At 40.9% G+C, this 13,908-nt stretch overlaps 1 pseudogene; it reads right to left on the bottom strand.

The window, feature by feature from the left end:
* Nucleotides 1-3,892: 3,892 nt before the first annotated feature.
* LOC112828144 (replication factor C subunit 3 pseudogene) lies at nt 3,893-4,964 on the bottom strand (annotated as a pseudogene).
* Between the last annotated feature and the right edge of the window lie 8,944 nt (nt 4,965-13,908).

Here is a 13,908-nt window from a genome sequence, read left to right as displayed (position 1 = left end):
TGTATTATGCTAAGGGAAATAAATCATTCAGAGAAAGACAAATACCATATGACATCACCCATATGTGGAATTTAAGAAACAAAACAGGTGAGCATATGGGAGGGGAAAAAAGAGAGAGAGAGGGAAACAAACCATAGGAGACTCTTAATAGAGAACAAACTGGGGATTGATGGAGGGAGGTGGATGGGGGATGCGCTAGATGAGTGATGGATATTAAAGAGGGCACTTGTTGTGATGAGCACTGGGTATTGTATGTAAATGATGAATCACTGAGTCTTATTCCTGAAACCAATATTGCACTGTATGTTAACTAATGAGAATTTAAACAAAAATTTGAGGAAAAAATCATGAGAAGAACAAAACAAAACAAATCCAGGGTAACTGATCCTGATTATGGTTGTCTCCAGAAGCTTTCCTTTTACAGAGTTCCCATTGCAGATGGCCAGTGATGCCATGACAACCTATCCATTTTAGCGAACACTCCACCACTGGCATCATTGCAGGTTGTCTGGCACCTATGAGATTTAAATGGGGCTTTTAGCATTCATGTTCTTGAAACTTTGATAAAAGTTTCATTTCTATTCCATGTGAAGTTCAATGTAATGCACAGAATGAGTAACCTATGGCATCCAGCCTGTAAATGAATTCCTGCCTCAAATAAGAGAAAAACAAAGAGAAAGCCATACTTATCACATGCTTATATCTGTCCAGAAACTCAGATGCCTTTCTAGGGAGTAGAAGGTGATAAACCTGAAGCTGAGAAGTGTTTAGAATGCTAAAGTAATTGTAGCTGTGCTTCCCATGTTCACACAATCTGAGAATTGTGAGCATCTCTTCAGTCTGCTTACTTGGCATGCTGAAAAATCAGTTACTGAATAAAATAACAAGTTGTCATTTGTTTTGTTTAGAGGTGTGCTGAAAAACTAACTTTTTTCTGTGAATAAATGGGTCTATATCCAAGATACAATTGATTTCTAAAGTGTAGAAATCACCTGAACTCTTGACCATCTGCCAGTGATAACATCCTGCTATGTGTATATAACGCCTACACCTTCCTTGAGCACCAAAACCCACATCTCTCTGCTTGAATCTGGACTTGTCACTGCATTTTAGAGGTTATGGCATTAATATTCTTCTTACTTGGGGAATAGTGTTGGTGCAAAAAATGAAGGGTTCTAGACTCTCTCCTTATTCTGTGACTCCACTGTGCATTCATTTATTCATTCAGAAATATTTATTGAGGGTTCACTGTGTGCCAGACAGTATTCTTGGCCAAAGATACAAAAGTGAACAAGACAGACAATGAAATGAAAATGGAAAAAATGTGCATACGTGTGGTGCATGCATGCATGTGTGTATGAGAGAGAGAGAGAATGAATGAATGAATGAATGAATGAATAAAAAAAATCCAGAAATTTTAAATAGAGTCAAGTGGCTATGTTTGGGTAATGACTTTAAACAGCCTGTCTGATGACTTTATATTTATGCTAAGATCTGAATCATGTGAAGGAGACTGCTCTGCAAAAGTTGGGGGCAAGGACAGCCCTTAGCAAAGAAATAACTAGTATCAGGCTTAAAAGTATGCATGGCTTCGTGTTGGAAGCCGCTTAGGCTGAAACATGGTGAAAGGGCAACAGGAGGGTGGGCAAGGGCTAGATCAGGAGGATGGGCAAGAGTTAGATCAAGTAGAGTGAGTGAGCCTTGATAAGGTACTTGGATGCTTGGACTATATCCTAAGAAGTATGGGATGTTGCTGGAAAATCTAAAGTAGGAAAAAGTATCATAGTCTATGCTTTTAAAAAACAACCTTAGCTCTATGTGGAGAATGAAATGTCCAGGTCAAGACACCAAAAGCAGGAGACCAGTTAGGAGGCTGTAGCCTTGCCCAGGGCAGGACATTCTAAAAGCTTGAACAAGAGTACTGAGAATTCACAGAATTGACATATTTAGGATATCTGTAGCTGTAGACTAAGGAAGACTTACTGGTATGACCAAAGCAGAGAATTCGTTGCTAGAAATTTTGTCTTGAGCCAAGTGAATAAAGCTGAGACATTGTTGGCAGAGATGAACAAGACTAGGTAGGTTTGGGGAACATTTCTGGATTTTTGTTTGGGGCACTGTAGACATTTTCTCCATACACATACATGGTGAGTCAAGTATATGATCTAGGTCAGAGGGCAGATAAAGGTTTTGAAGACTGTGCATGTAGATGATTTGAAGCATAGGTCAGAATGTTGTCACTTAGAGCAGTTTTAGGTTCACAATAAAATTGATAGGGAAGTACAGAGAGTTCCCACATATCATCTGCAACTACACATGCACAACCTTCCCTTCTATCAACAATTGATAAACCTACATTAGCTTGATAACTTATTTCTTTTTAGTTCTAATTATTATTCCATTGTGTGGATATACCACCATTTATCCTTTCACCTACCAAAAGATATCTTGGTTTCTTTCAAGTTTTGGCAATTATGACTAAAGCTGCCATAAACATACATGTGTGGGTTTATGTGTTGACATAAGCTTTCAGTTCATTTATGTATATACCAAGAAGTGCAATTGGTATATCATATGATAATACTAGGTTTAGTTTTTATAAGAACTGACAAATGTTTTTTCAAGTTGGCTTGAAATTCTGAATTCCCATCAACAATGGATAAGTTTCTGTTTCTCCATAACCCCACCAGCATTTGGTATTGTCAGTATTTTGGGTCTTGGCCATTCTAATAGGTGTGTAGTGGCACCTGTTTATTTCCCTAATGCCATGTGACATTGAACTCTTCTCATATGCTTGTTCGTCATCTGCCATATCTTCTTTGATGAGGTGCTGTTCAGATCTCTTGCCCAATTTTTAAGCAGGTTGTTCAATTTCTTTATTGTGGATTTTTAAGAGTTCTTTGTATATTTTATATAACAGTCCTTTATCAGATGTGTTTTGCAAAATATTTTCTCCCAGTCTGTGTCTTGTCTTTCCATTTTATTAACAGTGTCTTTCAAAGAGAAGAAGTCTTTGATTTTAATGAAGTCCAGCTTATCAATGATTTCTTTGACGTTGCCTTTAGTGTTGTATCTAAAAAGTCATCACCATTCCCAAGATCACCTAGATTTTCTCCTGTTATTTCTAGGAATTTTATAGTTTTGTATTTTACATTTAGATCTATGATTTTGGAGTAATTTTTTTGAAGGATGTAAGGTCTGTGTCTCGATTAGATTTTTTTGTATGTGGATGTCCAATTGTTTCAGAATCATTTGTGGAAAAGACTATCTTTGCTCCATTGTGTTGCTTTTCCTCCTTTATCAAAGATTGGTTGACTTTATTTATGCAGGTCTATTTCTGGTCTCTCTTCTGGTCTATGGATCTATTTGTCTGTTCTTTCACCCAAACCACACTGTTTTGATTACTGTAGCTTTATAGTAAGTCTTGATTGAAGTCAGGTATTGTCAGTCCTCCAACTTTGTTTATCTTCAATATTGAGTTGGATATTCTGAGTCTTTTGCCTCTCTATATAAACTTTAGAATCAACAACCACAAAATAATTAACTTGGATTTTGATTGGGGTTGCATTGAATCTATAGATCAAGTTGGGAGGAACTGACATTTCAATAATATTGACTCTTCCTATTCATGAATATGGAATATCTCTCCAGTTGTTTAGTTCTTCTTTGATTCTTTTCATCAGCTTTATAGTTTTCTTCATATAGATCTAGTATATATTTTACTAGATTTATACCTAAGTATTTCATTTTTTGAATGCTAATGTAAATGGTAATGTGTTCCTTTTTTTTAAGTAAAGTTAGTTTATTTTACCTGCAGCTCTTCCAATATAAACTGAATGTAAATGCTGATACTGAGAAATATTAGGAAGAATTAAGGATAGACGTCAAGATGTCAAAACATCATGCCTTCCAATCCATCCTTCATGAACTTCTTATGAAGTGCCATAAATTTGGCCACAAATGCTTCCAAGTGATAAAAGGCTTTGCTACCGAGCTGTAGATGATGTTCATAGTAAGTGGCCATCTGGGTCACCTCCCCTTTCAGTTGTCCATCACAATTATGTAAAAGTTCTGAGAGAAGGCCCTTCATTATTATTTCAGGAGGAATACAATGAGTTAGAAGCTCATAAAGTCTTCCACGAACTTCAAGGAGGCTTTGTGGAGTCTGCTGACTGACAATAGCATTGGCGGTCTCCCAGAGATACACCTCCCAATCTGTTTCAGGGATTTCTGGATCTGTAGTAAAAGGATATTGTTGCACTCTGCAGGCTTCACACATTAAGTAGGGCTTTTCGGAGATTCCTGCACGACCTCTCTGCAAGTCGATGAGCCAGTTGTGAAGGAAGATTCAGACCTTCCTTCTTGCACACAGTAGATAACACATGACAAATATCTTCAAGGCTGGGAGCAGGCACACAAACTGCCAGGCACCTACTACGAATAGGTGGTATCATTTTAGATGTAGAATTGCAACACAAGATCAGTCTGCAAGTAGACATATACTTTTCCATGGTTCTATGCAAGGCATGTTGAGCGTGTTTGGTGAGTTTGTCAACCTCTGTCAATAATACCACTTTAAAATCTCTTTGAGAGTCTGTTTCAAGTTGCTGTGATTGTGCCACTGTTTTCAACATCTCCTGGATTACTACCTGGTCACTATTCCCAGCATCACTGGGATTAACTTCAAGGTGATAATTGCTTGCAATAGTGCTAGTTTCAACTTTATTTTTAGATGGAGTTGTGATGGTCTGATGTCCAATTCTTAATTTTTCCACTCCAACACCATAAAGTTCAAGTAAAAAACACATAATTCTTGTCTTTTTTCCAGCACCTGATGGTCCATACACTAAGAGATGAGGAAAATCACCACACTGCACCAGGTTGCGCAGCTGCGCCACTTGCTCCTTGTGATAGTCCAGCCGTCCCAAGGAGCAGGGCTGGTATTTGTCTACCCAGAGGCTCATGCCAGCTCGAATTCCCAGGGTCAGATGCTTGAAAGTCACGCGCGTGGGCACTCTCCCCATCCAGATGCTGGTAATGTGTTCTTCGTTTCAAGTTCTATTTGCTCATTGCTGATATATAGGAAAATTACTGACTTTGTATATTGACTTTGTATGCTGCAAACTCGTTGTAATTACTTATTAATTCCAGGAAATGTTGTTGTGGTGGTAGTGGTGGTGGGTCTTTGGATTTGCTGCATTGATATTTCATTTGCAATAAAAATAGTTTTATTACTTCCTTCCCAATCTCTACACCTTTTATTTCCTTACCACTAATTTTTAAGATTCATTTCAATATCAGCATGTTATGAATACATATAAGTAGGAGAATATTTGATATTTTAGGAATAAAATTAAAAATTCTGAAATTTTACATCAGCCAAAAGTAATTGGCAAGGACAAATGCCATATGATTTCACTTATATGAGATACTTAGAGTAACCAAATCCACAGAGACAGAAAATGGAATGGTGGTTGCCAGGGACTGAAGGTAGTAGGATATGGGGAGGTATTTTTTAATGGGTACAGAGTTTCAGTTCTGGAATATGCTAAAAGTTCTGGAGTTGGGTGGTGGTGATGTTTACACAGTAATGTGAATGTACTTAATGCCACAGAACTGTACACTTAAAAATGGTTAAGGTGGTAAGTTTTATGTTATGCATATTTTGTCATAATAAAAAAGGTGATTAGTAAGTTATTTTGTTGCTAATGGATTTAGAGCCCTCACACAAAAACACTGATAAAACAAGATTTTGTGTGTGTGTGTGTGTGTGTGTGTGTGTGTGAGGGGGTTGTTTCGTTTTGTTTTTGCTTTTGCTTTTTACATATAGAATCCACCTGTTACCAAAATAATTAACAGAAACTCTAAAAACCAAACAGTTTCTAAACAAAGTTCAATAACTAAAAGGCATAAGCTTTAAGAGCACCACAAAACAGTGGCAAAGTAGTAATTAACTCAGGTCCTTTCCACACTGTCATTCCAAACACCTGTTCTCTTTTCTCTTCTTTTTCCCTCTTTGGTAGCTGCTATTGAGAAATTATCATTTATACATAATGCTTCCACTCATTCAGAGGCATCCATAATGTGTCCATAAACAATCATGGATAATATCATCAAGAAGCATATAGCCTTTTTTTATTTTTGGGGGGGGGATTGTTTTTTGTTTTTGTTTTTACTATTCATCCAATTCCCAGAGCACTGGACATTCATTTTCTGGATACCCTAGTCTCTGAAAGGGAGTAGCTATCAACCTCTTCCTAGTGTGGCTACCATCTTCTGCCATGATCCTGCCCTCATTATTTTCCTCTTGTTCATCATTCTCCTCTTCAACTTCCCTTGGCCCTTTCCTGCTATGAGAATCTACAGTTCCCTCCACTAGAGTTCTGAGGCATAAAATTTGACAAATACTTAACAAACCATATTCTCATGTGAAGACCAATACACTAGGGCCATGGATTCCTGCCAATGCACCATGCATTACCAACACTTACTCAGTAGCATGAGTTGCATTATAGAATAGGATGGAGCTCTCAGGACTCCAGGACTAGCTAGGTGATGTTGGATAATTTACTTCCTGTCTCAGGTTGATTTACCACCCTGGAACAAGAATTAAGTATAATAGTTTCTTTGAGAGGAGATCCCAAGAGTCCTCAGTGGGGGAGAGGGGGAGTGATACAGGGTAGGGTAGAAAGATAACAGGATGTATCATTTAGCAGGTTACCACTGTGAACAGTCAGTCCCACAGAGGCACACTGACAGAGGATGTAGAACATGCTTCAGAGTGATCCTCTTCCCAGTGGCAGGAAGCTCGGGTATTTGTCTACCAGCTCCCACCTGGCATTTGTTGAGGCTGCTTCCTGGGGCATTGAGTTCCCAGCACTCCTGGCCTGCCCTGTACCCCAAGTCCTGATCGTCCTGCAAGCAGAGGTGTTCTCAGAAGCAGCTTTTGGCACATAAGCCTGAGAATAGAAGAAAGACTGGCAGGTTGCTGATAGTGCCTACACTAACTCTCTTCAGAGCCTCTATGTCTTCCCATTTTCTTTGGTATATTATGTGTTTGTGTGTAGGGAGTTATCACTTCATGGGTTTCTTGCATGAGTTGCATTGGATAATGTATGTAAACATGTAAACACAATGTATCCATCAGGATTCTTAGCGGCAGACAACAGAAATTCACTCTGGCCAGTGGTAACAGATGGAGATTTATGAAAGGGTAAGGTAGGGCTTAAAGAACCCCTGGAAGGGACAAAGAAACAGAAGTGAAAATTGTGCAACCAGAAACAATTTTCCAGGTGCTCTGCCCTCTGGAACAATTGACTCTATTCCCCCATGGAAGGTTGCAGCCCCACCAGGAGGTCCCTTTCCCAGCACAAGTGTCCCCTTCGGGGTCTGGGTACCTCCTGCCTCCCCTGCCCATTCCCATTTGGCATGATAGCAGCATCCCCCTGACCCCTGGGGTCTTGCAGGTCCATGGTAGACTTCCCTGCACCATGCCCACAATTCTTTAATATGTTTTAATTAGCCTTGCCTCAATTACATCTGCTTCTAGTCCAGAACTTTGCTAACACAGTGTCACACCAGGCCATGCTCTTCTATTCTGACTGACTCTGAGGCTGCATCTCTCACAAAGAAAAGATGGAATGGCTGACAGGACAGGTTAAATTTGGGTGTGTGGGGATGGCAGGGAGAACAGTCTGGAACACCATTCTGGTCAGAGGCATGCTTGGAGCCAAGGAGGCCCCTACCTGACTCAGAGTTAAGGTGAGAGGCATCAAAAGGCAGAAACATCCCTGGGAGAAGCAGTGGCTGAGCTGCTGAAGGTCCCCACTGGCCGCACACTGGACTTCAAGATTTCCTGTCCAAGGTTGCTGGGGCTTTGGAAGCAGGAGATGGCAGACCTGAAAAGACAGACTGCATGCATCTCTGCTTTTGTAAAAATGACGTTGTGAGAATCACATTCTATAAGCCTAGTACACATGGCATGCACTCAAAGAGCAAATACATAAGGCCATAGTTAGGCAAGAGAATTCTGTCCAATGCTAGTTCTGCTAAAAACTAGTTGCATGACTGTGGAGCCACTTGTCATGCTGCAACTTCTGTGTGAGGGGACCAACGCCCCTCGAGGCAACTCATGACCTATGAGGACAGGCAACCCATGGGGACCGGCAACCCATGACTCTATAGGGACAGGAGCCTGTGAATGAATATTCTCATTCTCTGTGTCTCTGGTGGAAGGGTTGACTTGGTTCTTGGTGTGTCCCTGGGGTCTGAGCCCAGTTGCCTACAGTGTAATGGGTTTCATAGGATGGCATTCCCTCCCTCTCTTTTTTGCAGTCCTCCCCCCAGACCCTGGATCACTCAGGGTCTACTATAAAGGGGCCTGAGCCTAATTAGATGGTACCCAATGGAAATTTGCTGAGTTTAACTGAGAGCTTCCAAAGGTGTCTGGGGGAAGTAGCACATCACTGCTATAGGGACACACATGTTGTCATTCTGTGGACATCCATCAGCTTCTGCATCTGCTGAGCACCATCAAGATCAAACAGGGAGACTGCCACCCAGAAAGCCTAAGTTGTCTAAGGACAGCCAGTCCTTCCTTGTCTTTTCAGAGCATGGATAAAGAAGAGCAAATCTGCAGTGAGTACATTTCACTCTGGGCTGGGAGATGTGGACACCCATGGCACAGGAGTATCTCAGCAGCTTTATGGCAGGAATGTCAGGAAACTGTTCTGAAGACTAGAACTCCAGGCTAGCCCTGCAGGCTACTAAAATGTAGCCTTCCTAGTTTTTGCATCTTGAAGTCCAATACACTCAGTTAAAAGAAAAGATGCCACGTCTTGACTTTCAACCATAAGTCAGCCACATCCCACATTAACTAGCAGGTCAGAAGTGACGTTCTGGTGCAAGTGTTCATGTTTCCCTGGGAGCAACTTGGGGAATGCATTTATCTCTAGGATTTGGGGATGGACAAGGGGGCCAGGAAATGAAGGTCTGCTTGCCACAAAGGTGGGAATCAGAAAGTTGACTCATCAAAAGAACCAACCCTTCTGCCTTCAAAGGTGTGGCTAGGATTTATCCCAGTGGCTGTAGTCTTGGCTTTGTGCTGATGCAGGTCTGAAATGTTCCAGGTTTTCACATTAGCTCAACTTAATGGCCCATCCAAAGCCTCCCTGAAGTGGTTGCATGCTGGGTGAATAGAAAGCTTGAGGTCCTCTTAGATAAACACATTAGATGTCTCCACACAATGACCGACATGCCTTCAACCTCTTGCAACAGGAATGCACAGTCCTGTGTGGGCTTACTCACTTTCAAATGATGGTGTCCCAGTGCTCCAGGGCTGAGCACTGGAAGCACTTGAAGCCCCAGTCTTTCAAATGATGGTGTCCTCAGCCTATGCACAGATGGGCCTGGAAGTGTGTAAACCTCAGCATCTCAAGGCAACACCTTGACCACTGGGGCCAGAAGTTGGTGGACAGATGCTTCTGCCTACTGTCCGGCCAGCCAACAATTCATGACACTCTGTACTCCTCTTGGGAGGTCCCAGCAGAATCAAGTCCATGGCTCACAATGATGCCCCCTCCTGCTCCCTGGAATCATGCACCACATAAACCCCTGCATGTAGCTCCTTGCTCTACTGGCTTTTGGGAAACTTCAATCTAAGATCCTCAGTTAGACCTATCAGCTGCTCTATTCAGTGGTTTTCAGTGGGCAAAGTATTTCTCTCTGGAGGGTGTTTTGGAAATTTCTGGAAGTGTGTTTGGCAGTGGGGGCATCCTTGGCTTTGGTGAGAGGAACCCATGATTGTCAAATGCTTTTCACTACATGAGAAATCCCATGCCAATAAGCATCTGTGTCAGGTCCAACACAACTTGGATATGTCCCCCCAGAATATTTCTGAAGGTAAGAAAGTGGTTTTTAATAATTTTATCCAAAAACCTAAATATGACTTACAAAGAAAAATAAGATATTTGTCACAGTTTTCATATGCTTTGAGTTTTCCAGGACATCCAGTTTTGTGTGAAAGGAGAGATGACTTTGTTTTCTTTCAGAGCTTGACCAAGAGTTTTTCAATGTTTTGGAAAAAGCACACAAAAACAAAACATAACTTGCCTTGTCCAGGAAGCTGACACAACACACTGGTGGTGCTGGTGTCGGATGGGTTCCTAAGCTTAGTGCACAGACTGACTTGTTTCTCATCTTCTTGTGTATTAATGTTGTAGCACAAACACATGGAACTCATCTTTTATTACACACCAGTCTTTACTTCCCCTAATATTACACTGGGAGCAGTTATGAATGTCAGCAAGTTATATATTATCAATTAATTTCGTTTCTTGATAGTATAAGAAGTGCCATAAAATATTTGTTATAAACAGAAAGTATAGCAACTTATGGGGTTGAGAGCCACCATCCTAAATGAGCCATCCATTTAATATTATTAATGAGCCTTGAAAACCATGAAGATATTGCTCACTTTCTATCCAGTAAAGGTTGATTATCAGGGTCCTTTAAATAAACTCTTCACTGAATTCAGTATACAGTAAAAAGGTTACTCTTCAAATGAAACTTTGTGTGATATCAGAAAAGAAGGTTGTCTTTCAACTACCAGGACGCTTAAACTCAGGACTGAGTCAGTGCCTTCTGCCACATAGACACCTGCCATATATTTATGGCAGATAGATATCTCACACATACATGCACACACACATACATGCATAAAATAGTCTTAGTTTTATTTTGATGTTGAATTGTAAGGGCTGTATACAGAAAAATTTGTAAGCAACTTCAAAAATTTGCAGAAGTAAGTGAAGTTGGTAATCTGAATGAGTGAATGAATGGGAAGTTACACACCAAACAAGAAATCACAGAAAATCTTCAAAATCTGTGAAATTCTCTTATTCAATTTGCACCATAGGCTTCTTAAAATAGACCATCTTTTTAATCCTGTATCTTTCCCAAAATGGAAATATATAAATAAAATTGGTTTTTAGTTACGCAAATAATACAACAATATGTTCACCCTATAAACATTTAAATATTTGACAACACCAAATTCCCCTTTGACACAAACCTAATCTCAATCCTCCTTTCTTAAACCAGTGAATATTCCCTTCCAGGTTTTCCTGTTTACCTGTAACTATATGTACCTACACTAGCACCTGTATCTATGTCTACATAGGAATTAGACAAGCTGAAACAGTTGTTTCAGAATAACATATACACTATAAAAAAAGGTATCTTTACAAGATGCCTATACACATACTTTATATATATATGTATGTATTACACTCTATGTATTTATGTATTATACTATATGTATGTATTACACCATGTATGTATTACACTATATGTCTCAGGGGTATGTATGTATGTGTTACACCATGTGTCTCAGAGGTCTTCTTCTGTGACTATACCTAAGTCTCCAACACTCATTTTATTTTCTTTTATTTTAAAGATTTTATTTATTTATTTGACAGAGAGAGAGAGAGAGAGAGAGCACAAGCAGAGGGAACAGCAGAGGGAGAGGGAGAAGCAGGTTCCCTGCTGAACAGAGAGCCCGATGTGGGGCTCGATCCCAGGACCCCAAGATCATTACCCAAGCTGAAGGCAGACGCTTAACCAACAGAGCCACCCAGGTGCCCCCACAACATTCATTTTAACTGCTTCCTAGTAGTGCATGGTAAGACTATCCCACAATTGATTCAGCTCTTCTACTTCTGAGCATTGCATGTTTCCAGTTTTTCAGGAACCCCTCAATTACATCCCATTCTCATGTGATGACTTTGGCAATATTCTCCCTCACAAGACCACAGGCTCCTTACCTTCAGACCTGCATGTCCTAAGTCCACTGTGACAAGCCCAATACCTGGTCCATGGGGCTCCTCAGTGAGGGTTTGTGATGTAAAACAATGGTAAAGGATGAATGGTTGTTGCACATATTCAGACAAGCAATGGAAGTTTCTGAACATTGTTTTCTTCTTTTTTCTTTTCTTTTCTTTCCTTTTTTTCTCTTCTTTTCTTTTTCTTTCTTTTCTTTTCTCCTCCTTTCTTTTTTCTCTTTTGAAGGCAAACTTCTATTTCTTTATTATATAAAGGCTCCCCACAACCACCCCTCTATATGGGAGTACTTTATTTTCCTATGAAAAAATTCCATAGTTAACTAATAAATAGCATTTGTAGATTAGTCGTTCAGTAGATAACTAAGTCACTTTTCTATCCACCGACTGCTGTGAAAGAAAGGACAAAATGGTGGTGGGGAGCAGCTGAAGCACAGGACCGGTTCAATGGAACTGGATTTACCTAAAGTTTGATCTAGTGGATGATTGGTCATTTCAGCCTCTCAGACACGTGTCCAAGTGCTTGTTATTTTCTAGGCTCTGTGCTAGAAACCAGAGATTTGGACATGATGATGATGATGGCTTGTCCTCAGAAAACTTAGCAATGTAAAAAAGCCATTGCAATGTACTATGGCGTACGTGATACCATAAGTGTATTCGGAAGTTGAAGTAGGAGAGCAGAATTCTCTCTAAGGATAGTGAAGGGTGATCAGGGAAAACGTCCCAGGGCAAATGATGCCTATACAGGATTTTCAAAGATGAACAGTGAACATTGTTTTCTTACATATTCCTTAGAGAAGGAAAATAATCAAGTGAAAGTAAACCCTTGAGTATAGCTCTAAAGAAACATTTTTAAAAAATTACCCAAAAAATTAAAAACCAAAAATTAATGTTTAAATTACCAAATCAACCATGACAATTGGATTGCCTAATGAATTAAGTGATTGGGTATTTAAAAAGCAATTTGTAAAAAAGATAGTGACTCATTGGTTTCAACCAAAATTGTTTATCCACTTGCTTTTTTTTTTCCTTTGAGTCAAAGACTCTTCTTTTTTTAAATTTTTTAAATTTTTTAAATTAACATATAATGTATTATTTGTTTCAGGGGTACAGGTCTGTGATTCAACAGTCTTACACAATTCACAGTGCTCACCATAGCACATACCCTCCCCAATGTCTATCACCCAGCCACCCCATCCCTCCCACCCCCCACCACTCCAGCAACCCTCAGTTTGTTTTTGTTGATATGAAGCCCCAGTCTTCATTTCATGCCAGTGCTTTCAATGGGCCCGCTGGAGCTCCAGATCTCACCTGCCTGCACCCTGGTGCATCTGGCCAAATGACTTTGGGTGTGGGCAAGTGTGCTCTTGAAGCTGGACCTGAAGGAGTCCAGGGGGTGTCAGGTCAGTGAGGGAGGTTCCCCTAAAAATAAAAACTGCCATCAGGAGGCACTACAGTCATTTCTTACAGCTGCCTGATCCATTGAGTGATAAACAGTGTCTCCTGCTTACCCAGCACCTTCTCCAAGCCAGACATTTGTGTATGTGTTGCTGAGATTCACCCAGTAGTGATGCAGCTTATGAATCATATCACCCATGGAAGCGGAGCTGCAGAGAAGTTCAATATCTTGCTGAGAGTCAGGGGGCCCAGGAAGGGGCCATTTGATCCCAGAGTCCACGTGCTGCCTGGCCCCTTTGTGTTCTGTTCTGGCAACTCTCTGCAAGGCAGCCCTGGACCCAGCACCCCACCTGTCACCTCACAGGCAAGACTGTTGCCCCTATGTCCAAGGACTGTTGCTTGTGACTCACCCCTGTATACTCTCTCCTGTTCTGGTTACTTCCTTTTCACATTCTGAGACTTTCTCCTCTCTGAACCCACTTTTTTTCCCTCCACACCCTCCAAGCCACTCCCCAGCACCAACCCCAGGCAATGAGTGGGGCTGGAGCAAGCACACCAGGCAGGTGTCCTCCAGGCTCCAGAGCCAAGCTCCTTGGCAGCCGGAGCTGCCAGTGGACACCCTACTCAGCCAGGCCTGAGTGTGCTGCCAGAGGGACTGAGCTGAGGCTGTCAC

Source organism: Callorhinus ursinus, unplaced genomic scaffold (genome assembly GCF_003265705.2).
Source record: "Callorhinus ursinus isolate GAN/ISIS: 27379988/994484 unplaced genomic scaffold, GSC_fseal_2.0 scaffold29, whole genome shotgun sequence".
Taxonomy (NCBI): domain Eukaryota; kingdom Metazoa; phylum Chordata; class Mammalia; order Carnivora; family Otariidae; genus Callorhinus; species Callorhinus ursinus.
The sequence above is the reverse complement of the archived record's forward strand: the minus strand, read 5'-3'. Positions and strand labels throughout refer to the sequence as shown.